The following is a 24,635-nucleotide window of genomic DNA, read 5'->3' on the forward strand; positions in this document are numbered from 1 at the left end:
AAGGCAGGCGGAGGACAAAGGTGAACGATAGAAAGTTTATAATACCCCAGTGATAGCACGTGGCTGCAAAAGTTGAGGTATTTCCTGAAGGCACGCGACGAAAGTTAACACGGCCACAAGAACGGTTCCGGGTGCTCGTAATTTGTACTTCTCCGTTCCTCTACGAACGCTCTTTATCTCCCTCCCTCTAACTCCCTTATACCGCCGCCCTCTGCTTTTACTCTTATCTGATCATAAGTTTTCCTCGTTTTCTGCAGCTGCAATTCCTGGCGCGGCACGATCGGACGATACCTCCGTTGACAAGCAGGGGCCGATCATCTGTTTTTTTATTTAGATTATCGATAATGATATCATTGGGGATGACGATGCGGGAACCGCGATGGCGGGCTTCGTAAACCTGTTTCTTAATAAAAGGTCGTTTTTAAGCATACTATGATACTCGCGTAGACTGTTATTAGTGTTTCGTGGATCAGACATTAGAAAGTTATCGTCACAAATTAAGTTAAAAAAAAATGGATTATGATAAAATCTTATTCTTCATTTATTTTACCTCGAACTTTACCTCGTGATATTTATAATTGCACCGAGAGAAATATTTTGTATAAATAACCATAATTTAATTGATACATAAATTATAAAAATTTTCTCATTTTTTAATTTAAAAATTATGTCGTTCCAATCAAAATTTAGTTACAATAACCAAATTTTAATTAAAACAAAACAACTAAACAATTAAAAAGAGAGACTTTCTAATTCATATCTTTCTATTTCAACCAAATTATGATTATTCATAAAAAAAAAAAACATTTCTCTCCGTGTGAAAGTTCTAAATTTGCAAATAAAATACGATGAAAACTTTTAACGGTAGAATTTATTCCAAATTTCAGAAAGAATACCAATTAATACTCGATGGCAATTTGTTCCCACGACCCGTGTGTCAATGTAGATTTTAATAGGAGAGAATCAAGAGAGAAAGAGAGAGAAAGAGAGAGAGAGGGTGTCTTATACAGAACGCGAACTGCCGCGCGACCGACGAAAATTAGTCGATGCACGCAGGCCGGAAGGTGAGGAGACATTCTTGATATTAATAACGAAAACGCACGCAGGCCCTTCACGCTGTATCATTTCACCGCTGATGCATGGGCGAGCGCATAATTTTCGAATTAAGGTAAGCGGTCTTGGGTTTGGGTGATCACGGCAACCAAACGTCCGTTCGTAATAGGCGTAATTGGTGAGAAGATATTCTTTCCTTTCCTTTTTCCCTTCTTTATACGATGGTACCAGGTGCTCGCGGCCAACAAGCGGTGCGCACCTCAGTCGCTAACGCGTCAACTGTTTATAAGAGGAGGCCATCGTCGAACCTTTCTCGCCCACTTTTTCCTCGCTGAATATTAATTATTCCTCTGAAAGTCGCACCTGCCCTAGCCGCCTCTGGGCTGGACACACGCGAGCCCGCTTCTTTGTATCTATCACAGTGATTCCCACCGCAGATTATCCTGACAGTTGGGTAACAATGTCGGTTAACGATCGATCTCGGGAGAACAAGAACGCTGTTTCGTACACGTCTTCGTACGTGCAATTTCATTCACGAACAACGCTGCAAATGATTCAATCTTACGATTGCAACCGCTAAAGTATCTGAAGATATTTTCAATAGTTAGAACAAGTACGAATGACGTACACTTAGATAAAACGTTTAGGCACGTTGAGAGAGAAAAATATAATATATCCACCATATTTGCATTATATTTGTAATACGATTTTTTTAATAATAATCAGATACCTACATCTATTTGCAGTGATTCGAGGAAGGATAAGCCAAAGAAAAAAGCAATAATTTTACATATGTTTTGTCAATATAATATCAACAATAATGTATATAAAATAAAAAATGCAATTTTTGATAAACATAAACTGATTAATAATCATATACGAAAAGACTACAATAAAATGTAAAATGGAAATATTCTGTAATAACTCATAATCTGTATTGAAATGTTATACAGGATGTTTCATAAATTCAATACACTTTACGAAGTAAATCTATACACTAAAATAAGTAATATAAAAAAGCCCATATGAACATATCACTTCTATATACGTTAGCTTTCAAGTTATAGACGTCAAGTTAAAGAAAATGTTCGAAATGCTCGCCTTATGTGTCAACACACGTTACTGAATTACTGTATATTTTAGCACATCTCGACGTATCTAAATGTTTACAAACAATATCAATAAATCGGACAGAATTTCAAGCAGTTGGTATCTTATGTCTGCGAGTTACTGTTCTAAATACTGTTCTATGGCTGGATTGTTCCTCCTTTCGATAAACTTTACTTCGTCTTATTCTCTTATTACTCTCTTATGTTCTTATGTTCTTTTACTCTTTTGTTTATCCAACAAGTAAATTACCACATAGTTTATCTAAAGATGAACAACCGACTTCAAAAAGTGGTAAAATGGTAATGTACACTTATGCCGAAATGGCCGACATGCATTTGATGTATGATTTGTATGACCGTTCAGGCACGATGATGTTCCATCTCATTTCTCATTATCTTGAAGTGAGAACATTCCTCCTAAACAATGCCTTCGCAAACCGATAGACAGGTCGAGGTGGATCCATCCTATGGCTATCACGATCTTCTCTGATTTTAGTACATTAGATTTTTATTTTTGGCCATTTAAAATCTATTGTATATTCAACGTCAGTGAATAATGCAGATGATTTGCGAGAAAGAATACGAAATAGAATTGAGACTATTCAAAGAATACCTAGTATTTTTGGACGAGTGCGGGGATTCAATGCTAAGACGTGAAGTAGGTAATGTGAGTTGACGCACGAGGCGAATACTTTGAATATTTTCTTTAATCGTCCATAACTTGAAAACTAAAGTATGTAGTTCATATGACGTTTTTTATTTATTTTAGTGTATAGATTTATCTCTATCTGTATAGATTATCTAAAGTATTGACGTGCATTATGAAACACTGTACAATAAATGAAGTTTGGTACCTACACTCATCATGCAATTTACTGTTACGTGAATATTGTTTCAATATAATTAAAATGTACCATTAATAACTTTTTAATTGATTTGGTTTCTTGGTAAAATTTTCAGGAAAGTCTAATCACAAAAATATTTGTATTGGGAGTAAAAGAATTTGTGTGTAATAAAATTAAAGCAGTAGATAGGTAACAAAGCTTTGCTTCCCGCTTGATTCCAAGTTAATTTTATTTTAATAGAGATGAATGAGATGAGGCATGATCGATGATGCTTAACAATCGCTGATAGATATAATTATAGATGAGTGATTACAGGAATATGTTTTAATGACGTGTGTGTTTCGTGAATATTCAATCATAAGAAGCGAAATCGCATCGTTAACGCGATCCATTAAGAACCTCAAGATTTGAGAAATCATTAAGTTTACGTCCCTGTAATTTTCTTCGCATAATTCAAATTTAATGCTTGCTATTTAGGACGCTTGAAAGTCGCAGATAATTGTGGAATTTCGATTTTTTTGTAAGATATTATACATTACAGGTATAGCAAAAGTAAGTATACTTTTGCCAGCAATATGATGACAATATATATTAATTGTAAAATCTACTTAATCTTATTATAATTTAATGTGATAACAATTAAATATAACAATTCTATTTCGGCTATATTTTTTAGCCACCTTCAGTAGATAACAAATAATATATCTAAATATCATACAATGACACAATAATGTATATAATGCTTAAAAATAAAGTCTTCATGGGTCAATGAAAAATTTACAGTTTGTGTGCTGTTTTTTACAATGGTGCTCAAATCTCTAAAGAGACACAGAATCTGATCATGCTATCCAACAGATCGAGGTATCCAGTTCATTAAAAACAAGTCTTTTTCTCAATGATTGAGGATTAGTTTCTTAAAAAATTAGTAATATTAACAAGTAACAAGCATAGTTAGTAGGCAAAAAAGAAATATTAAACTATTAATAAATTATTTATAAATATAATATAAACTCTGATAAAAAACTTTTATACAAACTTAATTTTTTAATTGATTCCTTGATAAAATCTCCAGAAAAGTCTAATTACAAAAAATATCTTATATTGAGAATAAAAGAATTTTTGTGCAATAAAATTAAGGCGATAAATAGATAATGAAGCTTTGCTTCCCACTTGATTCCAAGTTAAGTTTATTTTCTTGAGAGATTTATTTAGAGAAATTTATTTAGAAAACCTATTTCTATTAATAAATTTAATGCTAATACTGAAAGATTATGACAAATGATAATTACTCTTGACATTCTTTTAGGGAAACATCGCGGCATCAGACTTGCTATAAAATTTTAATCTCCTGAGATATTTTTCAACATTATCTATGACACTATGTCGTTCATCGTAAAACGTCGGATTTTTGCGTATTGCTATTATGTATTTTATTCTCAAGATCTTATTAAAATGAAAAAAAATAAACAGGATATGGTGGATTATGATTTGTTACGTATATGAAATATTTTCTTTGTCGTCCTTTACATTACTGACGATAGTCGCGCGAAACGATATCGAGCGGTATTATCCGCATGCTGTCATGGCTACAATTATATACGGCGGTAAAAACGATCGCGAGATCTCTTTGGACCCTTTTTTTTTATACTTATTCCAGGAAGCAGATGTCACGAGAGACTAGCACCGACGCATCCGCCTCTATCTGTACGATTCATATTTTTCGACGTGTGACCGACCGGTTTTGTTATTTCCACTCCTCTCTCTTTCTCTCTCACTCTTTCTTTTTTTTATAACACAAACTACTATGTCCTCGTACAATGAGTGCAAGCAAGAGAAAGAGAAAGAGATAGAGAAAAGAAGAGAGACCGAGAGTAACGAGGAAGGAAGCGAGATACTACTGGTCCACGCTGTCCCGACGAATGAGTTAACGGACAATGGCGGTCCACGTTGAAAAAATAAAGGAAAGAGGAACGTTGAACGAAGGGAGGGGGCCCTCATTACGAAGGGCGCCCCCGGTGTGTTTGTCGATAAGGGGGCCTATATGCAAATGGCCGTCCGTCGCCGGGCGCGGCGGAAAGAAAAAGTTTCCCTCTCTCGCCTGCTGCTTCTCTCCGTCTTTTTCTCTCTCTTTCTCTTTATCTGTTCCGATGCCACTTCTCTCGGTGCAAGAATAATGCCCACCGACAGTACGTTCAAGCAGGAATGTAAGGGGGGGGGGAGAGTGGGGAGGATAGGGAGGGTATAATGTATCGTAATCAGATGATCAATTATTAAGAGCGCGGCAAAAAAACAACGAGGGTTGACGTACGAGCGACAGGACAGGAACGTATCCGGATGCGAGGGGCCTTCGTCCTTTTCTCTACCTCCGCGATCCACTTCGGGATCTCCCCGAGGCGACCGACATTTGATATGCGTTTTAAGGTTTCATTAGAGCGAATCGTGAGACGCGGGTCCGCACGTTGTCTTATCACGAGGAGCATATAGCTAGAATTTAATATGCACACACATTATTATAAATGCTTTTAACGTTTTATCTAAACTGCCACGGATTACCAGATAGTCATCGAGTTTGTGAGTGACAAGCTGCATAATGAAAAAGTATTTATAATACTTGATTGTAAAACATCTATGTTGTTACCAAAAAAGTAGACATAAAACAGTAAACATAATATTTCTAAAAAATGCCAATTTTTTAAATAAACAGTTTCAATAAATTCGAGGATGCTCTTTTCTTTCTAGAAAAGAGTCTAATTAATAGCTTTGATTTTAATAGCTTTGAATAACAAAAATTCTACATTTTTATTTTATATAAGTATACGACGAGATATGTTTGAGATTATTATTTGGACAAAAATAATTCATGTAGTTACTTTTACATGTATTATTTGTATAGATTTTTAAACGATATTTTACACGATAAATTTAGAATACGATAAATTTAGAATACAAAATTTTAAGGAAGTTAAATGTTATATGAAGAAGAAAGAGTTATTACCCAGGGATTTTGCATAGTAAAGATATTGCCTTCTTCGAGCTCGATTTTTTTCTCTGGCCTGATCTAACCGAACTTGTTTTACAAAAATGTTTGCCGAGCGTTAGGAAAATGCATCGATATCGGATTACCGATCTATAATGGATATAGACCCAGCTGCGTTCACGCGTATGATCGAAGGTAAACGTTTATTATGCGTGACCCGAAATTTCCGTTATCTATTACCATATGCTCTGAGATGATAATGAAGTGAAGAATGTTTTTAGGTGCATATTATGTATCAGTAATCTATACCAGAATTTTTCTTTTGGATAAATATGTAATAATGAATAATATTTCGATTACATTATAAATTACAAAAAATATTAATTAGTGTAAATATTTTATTCTAATCAGTATTTTTATCTCGAGTGATATATGATAAACAATTCTCAATTAAATCTAATTATAAATATAAAATTAAAGAAAAAGTAATATGTTTTTAATTTAATTAAGAAGAGATGATTAAATAATATAATTATCATTTATTAAATTAATTTAGCTATGCATATTTTAATGTGTCTATTTAGTAGAATTACATTCAAAATTATTATATGTGTTAATGCAATGTATTGAATAAATATTTCTTCAATTAGATAAGAGATATGTTTAAATTAAAAAATATTTTAATACTTCCGTGTCTAATATACAGGGTGTTTGATAAGTAACGATAAAACTCTCGTATAGAAGTAGAGCACACTAAACTGAATCAAAAAATCCTCTACTATTTTACAATATTTTACAATAGTTAATAAGATATCGATTACATACTAAAAATCATCGAATATTGGTTTTTAATAATATTTTACTCAAGTACTATCAACTTTATAAAAAAACAGCAAGAGACAAAAATTGTTTATTTTCTTCTTATAGAACTCTAAGAATTTTTTCAGAATTTTTAAATCAATTTTTTAGTACTGCATTTTCTTATTAGCAATTATTTTTATTAACATCAGAAAATACGGTATTAAAGAATTCTGAAAAAATTTTCAAATCTCTATAAAAAGAAAATAAACAATTTTTGTCACTTACTGTTTTTCTGTAAATTGAGTAAAAAATTGTTGAAAACCAATATTCGACAATTTTTAATATAATTAATATCTTGTTAACTACTGCAAAATTTGTGAAAAGATAGAAGACTTTTTGGCTTAGGTTAATCCGTTCTACCCCAATGTGAGAATGTTATCGTTAATTATCATCCTGTATATGTATTTTATATAATATAATATGATAAATATATTGCAATTGAGATAAGAATTAATGCGATAATTGAAAACTGACGGTATATATAATGAAGATTCATAGATTGGGGTTTGGAGCTATTCAAATTACTGGTCCAATTAAGTAACACCCATTACTGATATTGGAAGCTTCCATCGCTCTGTTAGTGTCAGACGGATACGTCAGGTGACACGTGCCATTCGGAACACGATAATTTGGCGCGTATTCGCAGGTAGAACGGGACGTGTTTGGGGCCGTAGCAGGTACACATCTATATCGAGAAACGATCCTAAGGGGCCGCCCCATGCTACCAATCAATAGATATTCATCCCCATCGAACGGTTCGGATGTATTGTCGATACTGGATGCATTCAGCTGCATTGTGGGATAGGCAGGTTGCACTGTTGCCACCGATGTGCCGCGGCAGAAGTTGAAAAGACCATTGACATCGTGTCAAGCACAGGTCGATCTTTTTTGTTACTACGATTTGTCTTGCACGAGAGATTCACTCGAAAATGTATTAATCTCGACAAACAATACCTTCTGATAGACAGTATCCTGGCAACAAAAGAGATCCTTTTTATGTTATCTAGTTAAGAAATTAAGGAAATCGGTTTGACATATGATTTTGCGTGATTGCGGACGAATTTTGAAGAAATTACTCGATTTACATACTAAATTTTATTAAAAATAACATTCCTCATTTTGTTACAAAATAAAAGAAAAATACGTAAATTGAAAAAATATTGCATAATTCCTATAATACATTAATTTTAATCTTTATATTCATATATATAAAATTGTATTATATTATCGTTATGTTATATATATTTATATTTTCTTCATTCTTGACTCATGTTAGGTAAAATTTATAATGTTTATCCATTATCGGTGCAAACATTTAACTGTACTTAAATAACAATTCCTATCGAGAGATCGTGGTGTCTGGTAAATGTAAAGGGTCCTTTATATAACAGAGTTTTAATTCTTGCGTGAATTATTGATTCGTTTGCGCGAACGTTCTCGTAACGGTATTCCACCCTTCTCTACGGAGACTTCTAATTAATTAACGGTTGAATTCGGTCACAATTGCGAGTGCGTGCGAAACCAAAATCGGCGGTGTTGTAACACGTTGGGGCAGCGTAACAGCGGAAAATAGAGAAAGGGAATAAGACGATGGGGGTCGGTTTCAGCACGTCGTCACGCTGCGCGGAAATTTGCATACGTGTTCCGAATTTAATTAGGTTACGAAACCGGGTCGAAGTTCACACACTTCATTAGAAATTCCGGTGGCCCATTTCGTCCTGATGTGATCCTGCTGTATCCGCTCTTCTTCCCAGGTTACGCCCCTTTCTCCGCACGTTTTTCTCGTCATTTTTTTTGCATATCCTTTTATTTTTCATCTAGCTTTTCGTGAACTTCTGAGCGGTTAGAAATAATCATTATTTCGTAAGTAAATAATGAGCAAATAAATAATGAGCATTATTAAGATTGAAAAAGATTATTTAAATTATTTTATTATTTACGATCAACTATTAATTATAACAAATATCAATATAATAATTTATCATATTGCTAAAAAGGAACATCATTAAAAAATAAAAATTTTTAATAAAACGAAACTTTTTTTATTATAAAATATTTACGTTAAAAATTTTTTAAATTGTTCTGTCGTCGCGGGGACAAAGTGTAGTGTTATGGATTACATATCTGAATATTTGTTAAGAATTACACGCGGAAGGAACATGATATGTCGGCCGATACATTCGTGAGACACATTTCAACTACCATTACAGATTTACATGAAAACAGCCCCTTCTAATTATAAAGCTCTTGCGTATTACTCGGGCAAGGGGAGCAACGTTGCTCTCGGGAAGGTGAAATAATCAAGTTAGTCTCTTTTTCTCTTTCTCTATATGGGGCCTTATGCAAATTTGACCCTGCTACTGTATCAGCATCAGCTGTCTTAAAAGAAACTTGCGACGTTAGCTGGAACAGGAAGTAAAAGATCTCACGCTGTCTAATTAATTCGTTTTCGTTAATAGAGATATTTATCACTCATCTACGCGTGTTTGTTAACACTGCTCGGATTACGACCAAGTTTTTCCTTTTTCTCTCCGCGTTATATCATACATATATTATACATGCGATTTCTTATTAATAATTTATCATATTCTTTTTCTCTCTTTACTCATTACCCGAATAAAAATCCTTTCTCTAGTCTAAAGAAAGGATTTTCACAGTACCTACTTATCGAATAATTATTTAATAATTTTTGGTGAAAACATATGGATATTTCAATGAAATATGTATAAAATATATATAAAAGTCTATAAAATATGATCTTTATTTACAAATAATTATAAAAATGTTAAAGATCAAAAAGGTTTTTTGTAAGAAAGTGGCTTCTCCGAAATATATTTTAAAATTAAAAAAAAAATTAACACACCAATTAACGTATATATTAACCTCTTCTTTAAATTTTGAATCGTCTAACAAGTTTGGAAAATTATCATCAAGCTTTTCTCGACATCATACAGAACGACTAAATAGATAAAAGTTTTAATTGATCTATCGGAATATAAAGTAGATAGAAGTCCTCGTCTCCAAATTAACAATTAGTGCAACGGTATAGACTCTTCGATCAGCGATTCGCTTCGTAATTGCGTACAATCAGCGGTTTCTGGAGGAGCGAACGGCTTAACGAACTTCCCCTTTGTCGTTCTGTGCGCGGTCGATTATGATTCGAGAGCCAAGCGGGTAGGGGCTGGCCGTAATAACAGTTTTAAAAAACTCTTGAATATTACTTACCATCGGCATGAACCTATCTACTGGCCGTGATTCGCCGGTGCAAATCGCGATTTAATAGTGTCAAGGAGCGATTCTGTGCGCGGCGGGAGGTCGGGCGTTTTGCTCCTCCAGGAATTTTATCGGGAACTGTAATCCTACGGAATGGTATGGGGTGGCAGTCGAGTCCTTTAATAACGTAATTAGCCCGAAGGATCTAGAATTTCTGTGGCGGATCGGGAATAAATTAATGCAATTATCCTTGTGCTCCGCAATGGTCGTGACTTGGCGGGACGGAAGGGATGGAGGAAGTTCTTCGCTCCTTTCGTCTCTTTTCTTCCACGATACAGCGGAAACGATATTTTGTCTCCGACGTCCTGGCCGGATATTTATATTCGCTCTTGCTCGCTGCCTGATCTTTTATACCGTGCTCAATTATATGATCAATAATTTTTATCTGTCAAACAAAATGGTAATAAAAAAAAAAAGAAAAAAGATTTTCTTTATCTATATTTTAAGTCATTTTTATAAGTACATTATCGAATATTTTTTTAATAAAAATGTAAAATGTGTGTTTCTGTTCCAATAAATCGTTAAATTTCCTCTTCACATTTTAAATCTCGATTCTTAAGATCGTCTTCCAGCTGAGAACAGCTTCGTAGCATTCGATGCTCGGCGGATGGCTGTCCTTTAATATGCTAAATATCTCACTGTTTCCCTTTCCATGAGGCAAGCAAAGGTACGCAAATGCACGCAATTACTCATCTCCGTCTCTTATTAAAGAGAATTAAGATCGTGCACGTTGGATTCTGTGCGCGGATCACAGAGATCGGAAGGTTTTATGTCTTTTCGCGGTTGTCGACCCGGTTGCGACGTGACCTCGCACGAATTATCGGGCCCGTATGTCGAGAAAGAATTCTTGCATGTATGCGCATACGTGTCACAAAAAAAGAAATAAGAAGAACGGAGAGGGATCCTGACATTGTTACTCACAGGGTCTCGTCTTCCGTCGTGCTTTCGTAAACGTAGTATACAGTTTGAATTCTCAGGCACGATCGCGAGTAAGTATGCAAATGAAATAACAAACGAGCCAAAATCTGAGCAACATCGGAAGTTCTCATTCTCCTTTTAGATTTTTTCATATATTTTATCTTATGTTTTTATCGAATTTTCAGTTGTTTCAGTGACATCTGCTCAATAAAATTAATATTGTATAAAAAAAAGTGCTTCAGAATATGAAAACCTTTATATTATATTTTGCATATTTCATAAGTGTTTTTTAATGGAATTATTATTATTATTATTTTAAGAATTATTAAATAATAGCAACTAATAATCCGCTCTTAGCTCCTTGTCTATTATATATTTGAAATTATTATTATTATTATTATTATTGTTATAGTAGTTGTTACCAAGAGACGTTATTAAGAATTGCAATTAAATAGTAAATAAGTAGCAAAAGAAATAAAATAATTTTTAATATTGTTTTACATTAATGTATTTTCAGTTTTTGACCTCTTCGAATTTATAAATAATTATAAATTTTATAAAAATATTTTATATTTGATTATACGAATGATTCTTATTATTTTCATTCTGAGGAGAACCCAAACGAAGAGTTTGAAACGTCTGTAGTTTGTTTCTTCAAATATATAGATTTTACATACAATTGTATAATGTATTTGCTCACATTAGATATTTATTTTGTGATTTAATCTTTGGAGCCTTCGATCAAGATTAAGAATTTATAAAAATAATTACACATTTAATACTGTACACTTAGTAACACTATATACTTTTATGTAATAATTACAAATTACACATAATGTAATTTGATAATTATTTACAATTGTACATCTTACTAATACAATAGAATATGATATAATACTATATCGCATACCTATTTAATAAATCAACAACGTCAAGTTATCGCATAAATAAACGGATGAAAAATTTCAGAACATCACCATCTATCCCATGCTCACGGTCCTGAAGAAGACGTGTCCCAACGGTGGTCGCACAAAGGGTCTATTACGCGAGTTGGCCCCGGGAAAAGAAAAAACGACACATTGTGATGCGATGTATGCGTAAGGGTCGCACCGCGGGACTAGAACAAAGCGTTGCGATAAAAACTGGGCATGAATCCGGGCCCTGAGGAGGTAGCGAAGGGGAGGAAAGCGGACCAGTGGGGGCCTCACGCTTTCGAACCTGCTCGTGTACTTTCAGTTCGGCACGCGTGTTCGAGCCGCGTTTCCGTTCCTTCTCTCGCTCTGATCTCGTGCTATTAATTCACAAATTATATGGTTACGGTATCTCCCGTAAATAGCGGGCAACACGAAAATCACGAGGTGTTAAAGTGCTAAGAATCATCAATATCATATTGTGCTGCACTACGCGTGACAATTATTATTAGATTGATAGAAATGTGAACTTTATTATATCTTACAGAATAATCTTATATGATAATTTCAAAAGTTGATATCGTGTAAAAATATATCTTTTGAGGAAGTTTTCAGTATAGAAATTGTCAATTACTAACTATTTTATTGATGGTATATACGCTAATACGATACATATTGTTATTGCAATAGCTCTCTTAAGTACATTAGCATGTAAATATGTGAATTAAGCACATATTTAGAATTTAATATGTGTGGTGATATTATGTTTAATATCTGACTTGTCAGTTGTTAATGTTATAAATGTATGAGTGCTATTATACCAGTGGTTGCACTATCCCAGATATATATGGAAGTAATGAGCACCATGTGACTCATTCCTGTTTGTAAGAGGGAAAATAACGAGGGCTAATTAGACTTTCCAAAATGGGCGCGCGATGGAAAATGATCATTTCTGTTTAATGCATTATCACAATTATTACAATTTAAAGTAAACCTCTAAAAGGTTATATATAAAAACGTATATCTATTTTTATTTGAATGTACAAATTTATATTTTAAATATAATTTACATACATTAAATACATTAAATACAATACATGCAATCGAAAGTATATTTTTAATTAATTCCTTTTTATAAACGTATTAAAATAATAATAGCATTATTATTTATGCAAGGAGAATATAATTAAAATCTACAATTTTTGACATGTAATAAATATTTAGTGACTAAAAGAGCATTATAAATATGATGTTACAATGAAACAGTTTCAATTTTCTATTCACATTTGATATTCGAAGAATTATACATGTTTTTTTGAAATCTTTACGTAAACGTATCTTTAATGTTAGAAAGAATATTGAATTAATTAATCGTGAGTTATATACCCGAGTATAAACTTCGTAAATTATTTTACTGAGAATCTCGTTCACATTGAATATCGAACGATATACGTAGAGTTATAATGTACGATATATCCACCTGGATACAGAAAGAAGGAGATCCCCTACGCGGAGAGGATGTCGCGGGAAGGGCGAGACGAGGGTGACCGCGTATGGATTCGCCTTGAGCTATTCCGAGGGCGAAGTTAGGATGGTTTGGAAATGATGAAAAAGCTTCTTGCGTCACTGTCAGCCGCCACCGCCGCCGCCGGTCCGTATTACCCTCCATTCCCTTCCTGTCTTCCTCCTCCGCCTCGCGCGACCACATCTTTCCTCTTCGTCGCCATGTACCGACGAACTTGGGGGTCTCTATCCATCTTAATATTATTATTTCATTCCGCGAGCTCGGTTTTCAGGGCATCTTCGTCTTCTTTTTTTCCTCTCCTTTTCTCTCTTTCGCTAGTACGACCTAATCGTGCGATCCGTGCGCGAGAGTTCGATCTCCCTGTTTCCCCCCCCCCCTTGCGAAAACCACCTTTCGCTCTTCCCTGTCCTCGGGACTGATCTACCCGCCCCCGTCACCGGCACCCTCCACCTTCCGGAGCACCATCACTTACGGATCAATAGGGTATGGAAGATAAACGCACCTCGATGGGGTCTACGGGGTAGAGAGGACGCGCCAGCGCGGGTGGGACAACGATGGAAAGGGGAAGAAAGGAGGGCAAAATGGTACCCACGCGGAGGTCCCGGTGTCTCGTGTCAACGAGATACGAGGAATTTTTTGCCGCAGATGCGATTCCTTGTTAGAATCGAAGCGCGGGACGCTGCTTTCAGGAAATTGTCCGTTGAAGATGAGATAATGAATAGAGAGAATTGATCAAAAGAATTTAACGTGTAAAAGAATTATATTATTATATAAAGCACAAAATTAATTACTTTAACAATACGTGGTATAATTTTAGAATTGCGAGAAAATATAGAATAGATAAGATTATATAAATCTGTGTAAATATTAGTGAGCAAATAACAAAAAAAAAATATCTTCAATTTTTCCGTCTGCTTGGTAATAAATTTTGCAATACGATTTTGTAGATTTGCAAAATAATTGAGTTTCGATATATTTTATAAAGCAACATATTAGTTAAGACTTTACCTCTTGACCGTAACTGTTAAGTTTTGCCGACATTTCCACAATCGAATCCACACAAATAGTAGAATTTAAATTACGGAATTTAACGGGAATAATCCATCACGTTACAAATCTGCAATCGGGATTATTGAAAGTATATATCTCGTACGGTAACGAAGAGATGTTATTCAACGTCATTTCTTTTATCGATAAACGAGATGAAGCCTGGGTTTTCTCCTCGAAGAAGGAAATCGTTAGGAGAGCGACATGCAAATTCGTTCGAAACTTTCACCCACCTCTGACTCTAGTACCCTCTAGGCGAGGAAAGCGGGACACGCAGGAAGGGGGCGCGGGGAAAAAATGGACGCGACCCTCGAAGAAGACGAAGAGCCGGAGGAGAAAGAGGAACAAGAAGGAAGGTAGAAGAGGGCGGGTGTTTTCTGTTCCTGGCTCGTGGGCGATTTATGCGCCCGAAATCGCGCGTCCTCGCTGGAAATGAAACGTCGCGAGGAAAAAGGGTAGAAAGGAGATAGAAGAATGGACGGGGGTGGGGGGGGGGGGGGAGGCTAGTCGGTGATGGTAGCACGTGAAGGCAAGCGAGCGGTGGATTTTCTACGTGAGGTGCTTTCGCATGACCTCGTTGTCGCGAGAAAAATCGAGGATATGGCTGGAATCCGAGAGGAGACTGGAATACCGTTCCAGAAAGTCTCGATGATGCCAAAGCGAAGATCGGAACATAAAAATGGTTCTCAAGTGCTGATTTGAAATTTTTAGATTAGTCATAGACCACGGTACGTAATAATATCAATTCGCATAACTATTTTTTTTTTTAATATTGTGGATACAAATAGTCTACTTATTAAAAATTAATGGAGAACCATTTAATGGATTTCATATGGTTTACAATTAATGTACTTTTTATCAACGTTCATATTAGGATACTATTATAGGATAATATGTATAATTTATGAATCTTACAATAGTTTTAAACTTCTCACAATTGCAAATCTCATTAAAATACGACGTATTCGTGCCATGGTTTTTCTGCAAACGTATTATTTATTAGTTCTTATATGTACAGGATACCATTGTGAAACATGGGTACCCTGGAATGAATTCCAGATCAGAATCAATCTGTTTTTCTTAGAAAACACAAGAAATCTAGGGGAAAAAATTGAATAATTTCGATCGGAATCCATTCCGAACATTTTCGTAATGGGTGCCTTGAACGTTTCTAATTTTTTTGTAATGCGTAACTTGGAAAAAATTACAGGTGTAAAGTAGCGACTTTCATATCCTATATAATCATATCCGGGATATCTCGAAATCGACAAAGGCGAACCTATGAACCTTTCCGTAATCGCGCCATATTTCCAATAATTCGGTTACAATTTCGCCGATAAATGTACTGGAGAATCCCGTTGTGATTTCGATCTTCCGACATGGTAGCTGGGTCATTTTTCAAGCCGCACGAATTTTTATCGCGTCGCGACGCATCCGGCCGCACGCCATATTTCCCTGGCCCGATAGATTCTAAACCGATGCGGAGAAATATTGTAAAAAAGAGGCGAAATAAAATTAAAGCGAGGCACGCAACACCGGTTCGCCTGGTTTCCGATCGCTGTGATCGCCATACACCGCGCTATGTCTATTGTCCCCCTTCGCCTCCACCCTTTCCCTCCTCTCTCTCTCTCTCTCTCTCTCTCTCTCTCTGGTCCTCCTCGCTACCTCTCTTTAATCGGCCGCGTGCCGCTGGCGGAGGGGCAGTATGGCAATATGCGAAGCGAGCCAAGCCCGTTTAATATCGCAGATCGAGGCACAAATGAATATTCATTAAACACATTTTTCCGATTTTAATTACATCCCCTAAGCGGATCTGGCCCGGGCTTACGCAGCTCTTCTCTCGTTCTCCTCTGCTTTCACCCCCTCTGTCCTTTCTACCTTTTTCCTGTCACTTTCTCTTTTCCTCGCTGAGTCGCATCGCTCCTCACGAACCCCTACCATTCTTTCTCTTTCTCTCCAAGATCTGCACACTTTTTAATGAAATCCCCATGGTATAGGAGCAACGAACGCCATTATTAATATCACCGGTCTATCTTTGAGCACAATAAAGAATTACTTTGTTATTAATTCCAATGTCCGGCCCCCTCGCTCCTCTTGCGTCATCACCGCAATGTACGCGTTGCTGTCGCATCACTGCGCTGTACAAAATTGGCATATGACGATATATATTGCGTTAAAATACTTGCTTCGCTTTGACGAGGCGTTCTCGATGATACGACGCCGTTAAAATTTAATTTAGGCATACGGAGGAATATTCCTTTCGCGACGTCGCACACGCGCTGGCAGCCTCCGTTTGAAGTTTAATTTTGATTCGATTTTATTGCTGGAAGACACATGATAAATGATATGCGACAATGTTTTCAATGTAGTGTACACAGAGCGCAAATTAAAAACTTGCTCGCAGTGAGAGAAAAAGTGAGATGTTAAAGTCTATTTATTACTTTACTACGAGCTTTATTTTAATTAGTGCAAACAGAGATTTACGTCTTTTCAAATTAAAATTAAAATTAACTAAAATTAACTGAAATTAATTTTAATTTTAAACGAAACGTTTTATTATAAAACAAAAGTTTTCTATTTTTACGTATAAAAGAATTATAATTTACATATACTTAAGATAATTTCAAATAATTATGAAGAAGAAACTCAAAGCTATTAATTTTCTATATTATTTTATCAATTTCCTTCATTTAACGATTATAATTTATTCTTTTAAATATAACTTCTTAAAAATAGCTTTCAAGTTCTATATAGTTATTAAATAAAAAAGTTCTTTTATTAATCTTTTATTTTATTATATCTTACTTGTATGATATATAGTAAATAACAGTTTTGATTAAATCCCATAGTAACTCATTAGCTGCGAATAAGGAATTATTATCATTCTCTCTCTCTATTTCTTTTATTATATTCTACATTTTTGTTATATTCTCCAATAATTATGTTATTAAATATAAGATGACATTTTTCATTCGTAAATTAGTAAGAATTTAGTTATATGTATCTCTAATAAGCAAATTTCAAATATAATGATACTGTACTTGTTTTATACAGTAATAAGTCAATCGCATAAATGTTATTATGATCTGAAATGAAACATCAGAAGCTAATAAAAATTTTCTTTTAGTTCATTTACGTATATAAATATTAAAAAGAAATTTTTAAGACGTGTAAATCATAAACTTATAGAAAATAACTTAGGAGGAAAGAGTGAGAGAGAGAGAGAGAGAGAGAATTTGTAATTAATTAATCCAAATGTGCGCAATTCAACGACATACATTCTTAAATCTCGGTAAGCGAGAGCAGCGTGGTTCAAAGCGTCTCGTTAAACAGTCATACAGACCTCTTTCAACCCCTGAGCGGTTTTTTTTCGCTCTGTTTCTCTCTTTCTCTCCTGCCTGCTCCAGACACCCCCGAATTTTTCTTTGTGCCCTGTCTCCCCCTGTGCGTCCTCACCCTCGCCGCGAATCGTGCACACATGACGCGATGGCGAACGGCGAACGGATAACGCATGCGCCCGACATGATATTTTTTCTTCTTTCATGGCATCCCCACCCCATTCCGCCTCTTGTAAGGCGAGGGGTGGCTTGGTGGTCGGGAGTACGGGTCGGTGAAGTAAGGGTGTTGCTACGGGCAACGCTAACGAGCTCCATGAGCGTCGTCAGATAGAGCAACACACCACCATGGTATATCCTCGTGCCAATCCTCGCCCACGCACATTCTCTACGACTCCTACGGTGCTACGACAAATCTCATAGAAAGTTGCTTATGTGGCTATCGACAGCTATAGAAACAGAACCTTGAATGCGCGTGATTGTAAAACCGTTTTTTACTAATTTGTCCCTCTGTAAAATCTCTGTATAAATCGTAAATTTAAACAATAATCTCTCTCTATAATTAGAAGAATATTATCATTGAAAATTATCAAAACATTATATAAAATTTATGTAATATGTAATATCTATATCATAGATATTACAACTTAAAATGTAGCAAAACTATTTCGATTTCTCAAAATTAAAATTAACTTATGATTTTTCATTTATAAATAAGAAAAATAAAATTAAAATATTTCTTATAAACGCGTATTGATTTTCGTAACGTAACAATCCAAAAATTTGTTGAAAATTATTCGTTTGCTAGTTTGGATATAAGAACTGAAAAATACTTAACTGTTGAAAATCAGTCAATTTAAAATATTTTTAGATATCTCCCATAATATTATTTTACGTGTATTAAATTGCATATATTTAAATTTGTATTTAAAAGTATGTCGCACACATGTAGGTATTACTGTAAATATCACATCCGCATTATACAATAAACTAAACTGGTAATCTCCATAAGTTTTTGTACATGGTCACAAATATTTTTAACCATCTATTTTTAATTGTTAAATTTGGATAAACATTATTTTGTTTTATTGAATAATGGATTTAAGTATAAATCTATATCAATTTTACAAAGATTTCATCAAATACTATTGATGCTATTTAATAATATATTTCTATTTAAAGAAAATATGTATAATATAAAATGAGTTTATAGGATAGCAAATAAAATAAAATTAGAATGATAAAAATATAAAAGTTCCTTCGGATTACTAATTTAATGTTAAAGGAAGGACGATTTTTATTTTCGGGAAGATTGTTAGAATCACGCGGTTAGGGATGAATCAGCGAGGGTTTGTCGACCACGACGGACCGCGGGAGGGTTGCTGTCGGGGTGGGAAGGCAATTACGTAATCAAGTAATTAGTCCCTGACCTCAGATAACAGGTTTCCTCGTAGTATTCAACCGTCTCGATTTTCTCCGTAACCTCCTTCGAATTTCTATACCTCTTATATACTGTATTTCATTTTCAATGACGAGTATATGTGATACCTGAGAAGCAATTCAAAAGAGAGAATTCTTTACTTAACAATAGTAAACAATCCTGGAATAAGTTTTCTATATTATAATTATTAAAAATTTTTTTTATCATTTATAACTATTATAGATTTATAAATTATTATAATCCAAGTTGATACATAAAAGTTCATATAAAAAGTTAAATTTATAATTACATTGTATGTGCAAATTGCTATCCTTAAATTAACAATTCGGGATATTTTTAGGTGTATTTGACGTGCTCTCTAGATATGTAATTTTTTCGTGGCATGCACGCAACATAGCGGGCGTTTTTCACTCACTGGAGATTTACGAGGGCGAGGGTAGCAAGCATTATGGGTGGCGAACTGACGTCGGTGAAGGCAGTCAGAGGAGGCCGAGTGAACCTTACTTATTGCTATATTTTAATATAACGATGGGGTATAAGAACGCCCCTCCCTACGTAACATTTATTTCGATGCCATCCTCTCTCGTTCGTCTCCGTAATCCCTTTGCGGTTTCGCATTAATATTCCATGCGCAATGTACGAGCCACCACGTGTATTAGCGCACGCTAGTGATATATAAAACACCTGCGGCGAGATCAATTTTATTCGGAACTCTCGTGAGCTCTCTTCGCAAGAATCATCAAACGCGTATGAAAACAAGTATATTCTTCGTTTCATTCAATTGCTTTTTCAATTATTTGTGCACTCTTTGATGTTATGAAAGACAAATACTACTATATACAGGCTTTCTGTGGTTTATCTAATATAGAAATGATAACGAATAAGTCTGAAATAAAAATAAAGAAGATATACGCGAAGAGATTTAAAGATGATTGAAATTCCATGCTAAATTAAGTCGCGTTATTAAACCCCGAATGTGTCATTCTTTTAACGCTATTATTTTTTATAAGGTATATCTGTTCAAGACAAGAGAGCTTGAGAGTAAAACCAGAAGCTAGAGAAGAAGCGCGGAGTCGTGAAGAATGATCAACGAAACGTGAAACGAGTCACAGTCGACGGGCTGTTCTCTCACGATTATTGTCCATCGCACAAAGAACGTTCTTTTTTCATTCCTCTCTTTCCTTCGTCTTCTTCTTTCTATATCGACTCTTCTCATCGTCCTCATCTTGATGGGTAATGCCAGCTTGGATATAATAATGACCCTGCGCAAAGTACAATACGATATTTTCTTTTGCTAAATTATCGGCGTGCTACTCTCTCAAACTTTTCTCCATTCAAGAAACCAACGGTTACCTTTCTTTACATCTTTATTTTTGCAATTGTTTTGTTTTTTTTTCTGACTTTATTACGTTACTGTTGACACTATCTAACTAAAATATATATATATATATATTATTACGCACTTTTTAGTATTGTTTAGAAAATACTTAAAAATAAGCAATAAATAATTTTTATCGATAAATCAAGGGCTACGAGCCTAGCTAGATATTTATTGCTGAATTTTAAATGAAATAGATTTAAACAACAGACAACGTTTTGATCTTTAATCAGATCATTATTAATGTTTCGAACTAAGAGTCATGTGCGGTATAAATACCTATCTAAGGGCAATTAATACATGCGAAATATATATAAAAGGCAATAATACATTATTTTAAGCGATTTAAATTAAATCATCTAAACATCTAATTGAGAAGTCCTTCGGGCATTTTTTTTCTTATGGGATCCAAATGTGAAACAGTCAATGAATGGATTTTCTCTATCTTCTTGTTAATTATGTACAGTCAGCAATTAAAAAGTTGCAACACTTTTTTAAAAATGAATTTCGGAATCTCTATTCACCGAGCGATTAGTTTTTTCTTATGGATTCAAATAATAATCAATCGCTCAGCAAGCTGTATTCCGAAGCTAATTGAAAATATGCGTTCCTTTTAGTTGCTGACTGTACTGTAAGGAACAAAATAATGCTTATTTTTCACTTGTCGTCTCGTCAATTATGTGAAGGAATGCGCTTGCAGTTCTCTATTATTAGTATTTAAAACTGAAGAAAAGTTAGCAAAGTTACAAGTCTGGTTATTGTAACTAATATTTAACTAATCAATATTCGTAATAAATTATACTATATAGATATAACCTTGATTTTCGTTACAGTTAAATCGTTTTGTAGTTGGCAATTAAAAAAAATCTCTGCATAATATCAATTTAATTAATATATTTATTTTAACAATAAAATACAATATTAAGATATCAATCAGTAAATGTATTAATTTTTTAATTTTTAAAAAAATTTTTTATACAAGTATGTCTGTAAAAATAAAATCATAGTAAAATCTTAATTATGTACTAATGCATTGCTTTACAAAGCATTCATCCAAATTTCGTAAAAGCATAGAAAAAGCGTCTTTAGGAAAATATGCTTGGTTCGCAATGATGATAGGATCAATGACGGGAATTCTGACCGAACGCTAACGCGCGTCGGGACGATAAGAAAATTCCCATCGCCGTAATATTCGCCAGATCTCGGTTTATTTTCGCAGGAGGGCGACGGTTGAAGCAATTCGCGCGGAAGCTGGAGACACACAAACAATCTGGCACGTTCGCGGATGATAAATGTTTTCGTTTCGCAGCATCGCCGAAGTGTAGTGCTTTTAAATCCAATTCCCATAATGTTCGCCAGTTCCCTTCCTTCATCCGGATCGTCCCGACGTTCGTCATTCCTTGTCTAACCGATGAGGAAGACGAACTGGGAGGTTGAAGAGAGATGGTTGAAGAAGATGCAGGGGAGGAGGATGCGAGATTCGTCGCAAGCGCGTCCAAACAAACCAAGACGGAGGGATTTGGAGTGCTTCACGCTCCGAGGGATTTCGTAAGCACGCGCTCGTCGTTGTCTCATTTTCTCGAAGTCCTCTTCCCGAAAAAAAAGATGCCAAGATTGTACCCGTATGCAAAACGAGGGTTCTTTCAGTCGCATCGCTAGCGATTGAAACGCACCAGAACATTCTTCCCACCTTGCGAGGGCGTCGAATTGATATTGGGGTCCCTCAAATGGATGAGCAGTTCCGTTATTAGGAGCAGAAAGAGAGAAATATTTACATTTTACATGAGTATTCAAAGAATATTTTGAAAGTGCGTAATCTCATTCATAATTTCATATTATTATAGATTACATTATTCCATTAGTGATTTATGTGTGATTTTTTAAAATTATTTTAGATTATTTTAGATTTTAAATTAAAAAAAAAAAAGTATTTTTAATTCCTCTCACAAGTGTAAACGGAATACATTTTAAAATATATAAAAGTATATACGCTTTTTTTTTTCCTTCTTTCTTAATAATTAGTAATATTTTTGTACACCATTGTGTACATGTTATACTACTGGTTTAGCTTGTTATTTGCGACTGTTGCTTTTCGATGCAAAGAATTTTCTGCATATATCACTAATGTAGATTTACAGCCATGGTTTTACGAATACGCATTCGCAATGGAACACGCACACATACGAAAGGAGTCATGCCGCGAAATAATCCCCTATGCCGGCTTATTGATCAGATCACAAGTCGTTGGAACACGCTACCCAATTCCGACCACCACACCCACCGCCTACCCTTCAGAAACGGGGCATTTTTATTCGTGCAGTCTCACCCTCGTCGTTCCTTCCATCTCGTCTCACCTCACCGCACCTCCCTGCCCCCATGCCACCCCTTGCGGGGACACTGGGGTGGCAAAGTCGCGAGAGGACGCCATTTTTTATTTCACCTACGTCAAGGAATAGTAGCATGCGAAATCATTAATAATAGACTGTGGTAGTTCCTACGAGGATTAACGAGATAAAGAGAAGGAGAGAGGCTTATGTTTATTCTATGGACTCGCGAGTATTTTTCTAATAAACATTGGGAGGAGAAAAGATGTAGAACTATGAAAGATCACGTGATGACGCAACAAATTTGGCCAAAATAAACTATGAATATTATGTCTTTATTAATTATGTTTTTATATGTTTTGTTTGATATAGTTTATTATAAAATAAGTTGAAATAAACTCTAAAAAAAAAAAACAAAAAAATTGGCATGCTAATATTTTTTTATGCAATGTCAGCTTTTACCTAAACATATAATTATATTTAATTATATCATGCATATAAAATCAATATATGTAAACAAAAGTTATTCGTACTGTGTATTTATATATGGTTCTAATAAATTGTATTGTTATTCGTACTTGTTGAAAAAATGTAAACGTCAATCAAATCAATGAAAAAAAGAAACGAATCAAAATCAAATTAAATAAATCAATTCAACATGTATTTTAAAAACTACTATCTATTAAAATTTCGCAAATCATGATCTTTGTCCAATTGCGACGATATTTGACATTTTATCATGTATATTTACAACGCGTATATATCTTCTCCATACTTTCTCTCCTCCCATTTATTCAAGCAGTTCTCGAGCTCGGTTCCTGCTCGAGGGTGGATTCACCTCTGCTGCATCGAAGAAAGAGGACTTTTGGTGTTTCGCCAGAGGAAGCTGAAACGAGAAACGAAGAAGGACGGAGAGTAGCTAGTTGGGGTTGGTTAAATAAGGAACAGAAATAAATAGGAAGGGAAGAAAAGAGCTCGTTAGGGGGTCTCCGCGAGTTTCCGAGTACCCAACTACCCAACCAAACCCTCCTGTTTTCCATCTCGTTCTCGGCTCTTCTCTTCCTCTCTCTCTCTCTCTCTCTCTCTCTCTTTCTCTCGTTCCTTTTTCTGATTCATCTCTTTTCGTTTTGCGCACGTACAGCGCCATGCTTTTGCACCGCGACTTTTCGATATCTCGTGACATGTTTGCTTGTTGGCGACAGGATAAGTCCATGGTGAAACACGATGATAGTTGATTCGTGCTCTCTTATTATGTAGACAGTATATATTAAAAAAAAAACTTGCATTTTTTTAAAATTATAAATATTACATGTACAGTCATTGATACGAATTGAATACTAATTGAATTTTTTATTTATTAATTAAATAATATAGAATAAGTTTTAATAAATTTTAAAGTAAAGTTATAAAAAATAAAATTTATTTGAATGAAATTTAACTTAAAATTTAGTTTTTTTATATTATGTAAAGTAACCGAATTTTGTATGATCTACTTAAACTTTACGATATTTTTTAATTTTTTGTTGAATCCTAAATCGAAAATTGATAGATTGATAGATTCAAAAGAAAAAACATTTCGGATAGTTAAAAAAATATAAGATACTTACAAGTATTAATTTATAAGTGCAGTGAAGATTT

The 24,635-nt window shown here is 34.7% G+C and overlaps 1 protein-coding gene and 1 long non-coding RNA gene across 2 annotated transcripts in view; one reads left to right on the forward strand and one right to left on the reverse strand.

Moving 5' to 3' along the window:
- MESR6 (misexpression suppressor of ras 6) overlaps window positions 1-24,635 on the reverse strand; it is a 697,505-nt gene that overhangs the window by 3,475 nt on the left and 669,395 nt on the right. The gene's annotated exons all lie outside the window — the stretch shown is intronic.
- The window catches only part of LOC147910106 (uncharacterized), a 30,918-nt gene that overhangs the window by 795 nt on the left and 5,488 nt on the right, over window positions 1-24,635 (forward strand). The gene's annotated exons all lie outside the window — the stretch shown is intronic.

The sequence above is a fragment of the Acromyrmex echinatior genome, chromosome 3 (genome assembly GCF_024713525.1).
Source record: "Acromyrmex echinatior isolate Ae372 chromosome 3, ASM2471352v2, whole genome shotgun sequence".
In the NCBI taxonomy this organism is placed as follows: Eukaryota; Metazoa; Arthropoda; class Insecta; order Hymenoptera; family Formicidae; genus Acromyrmex; species Acromyrmex echinatior.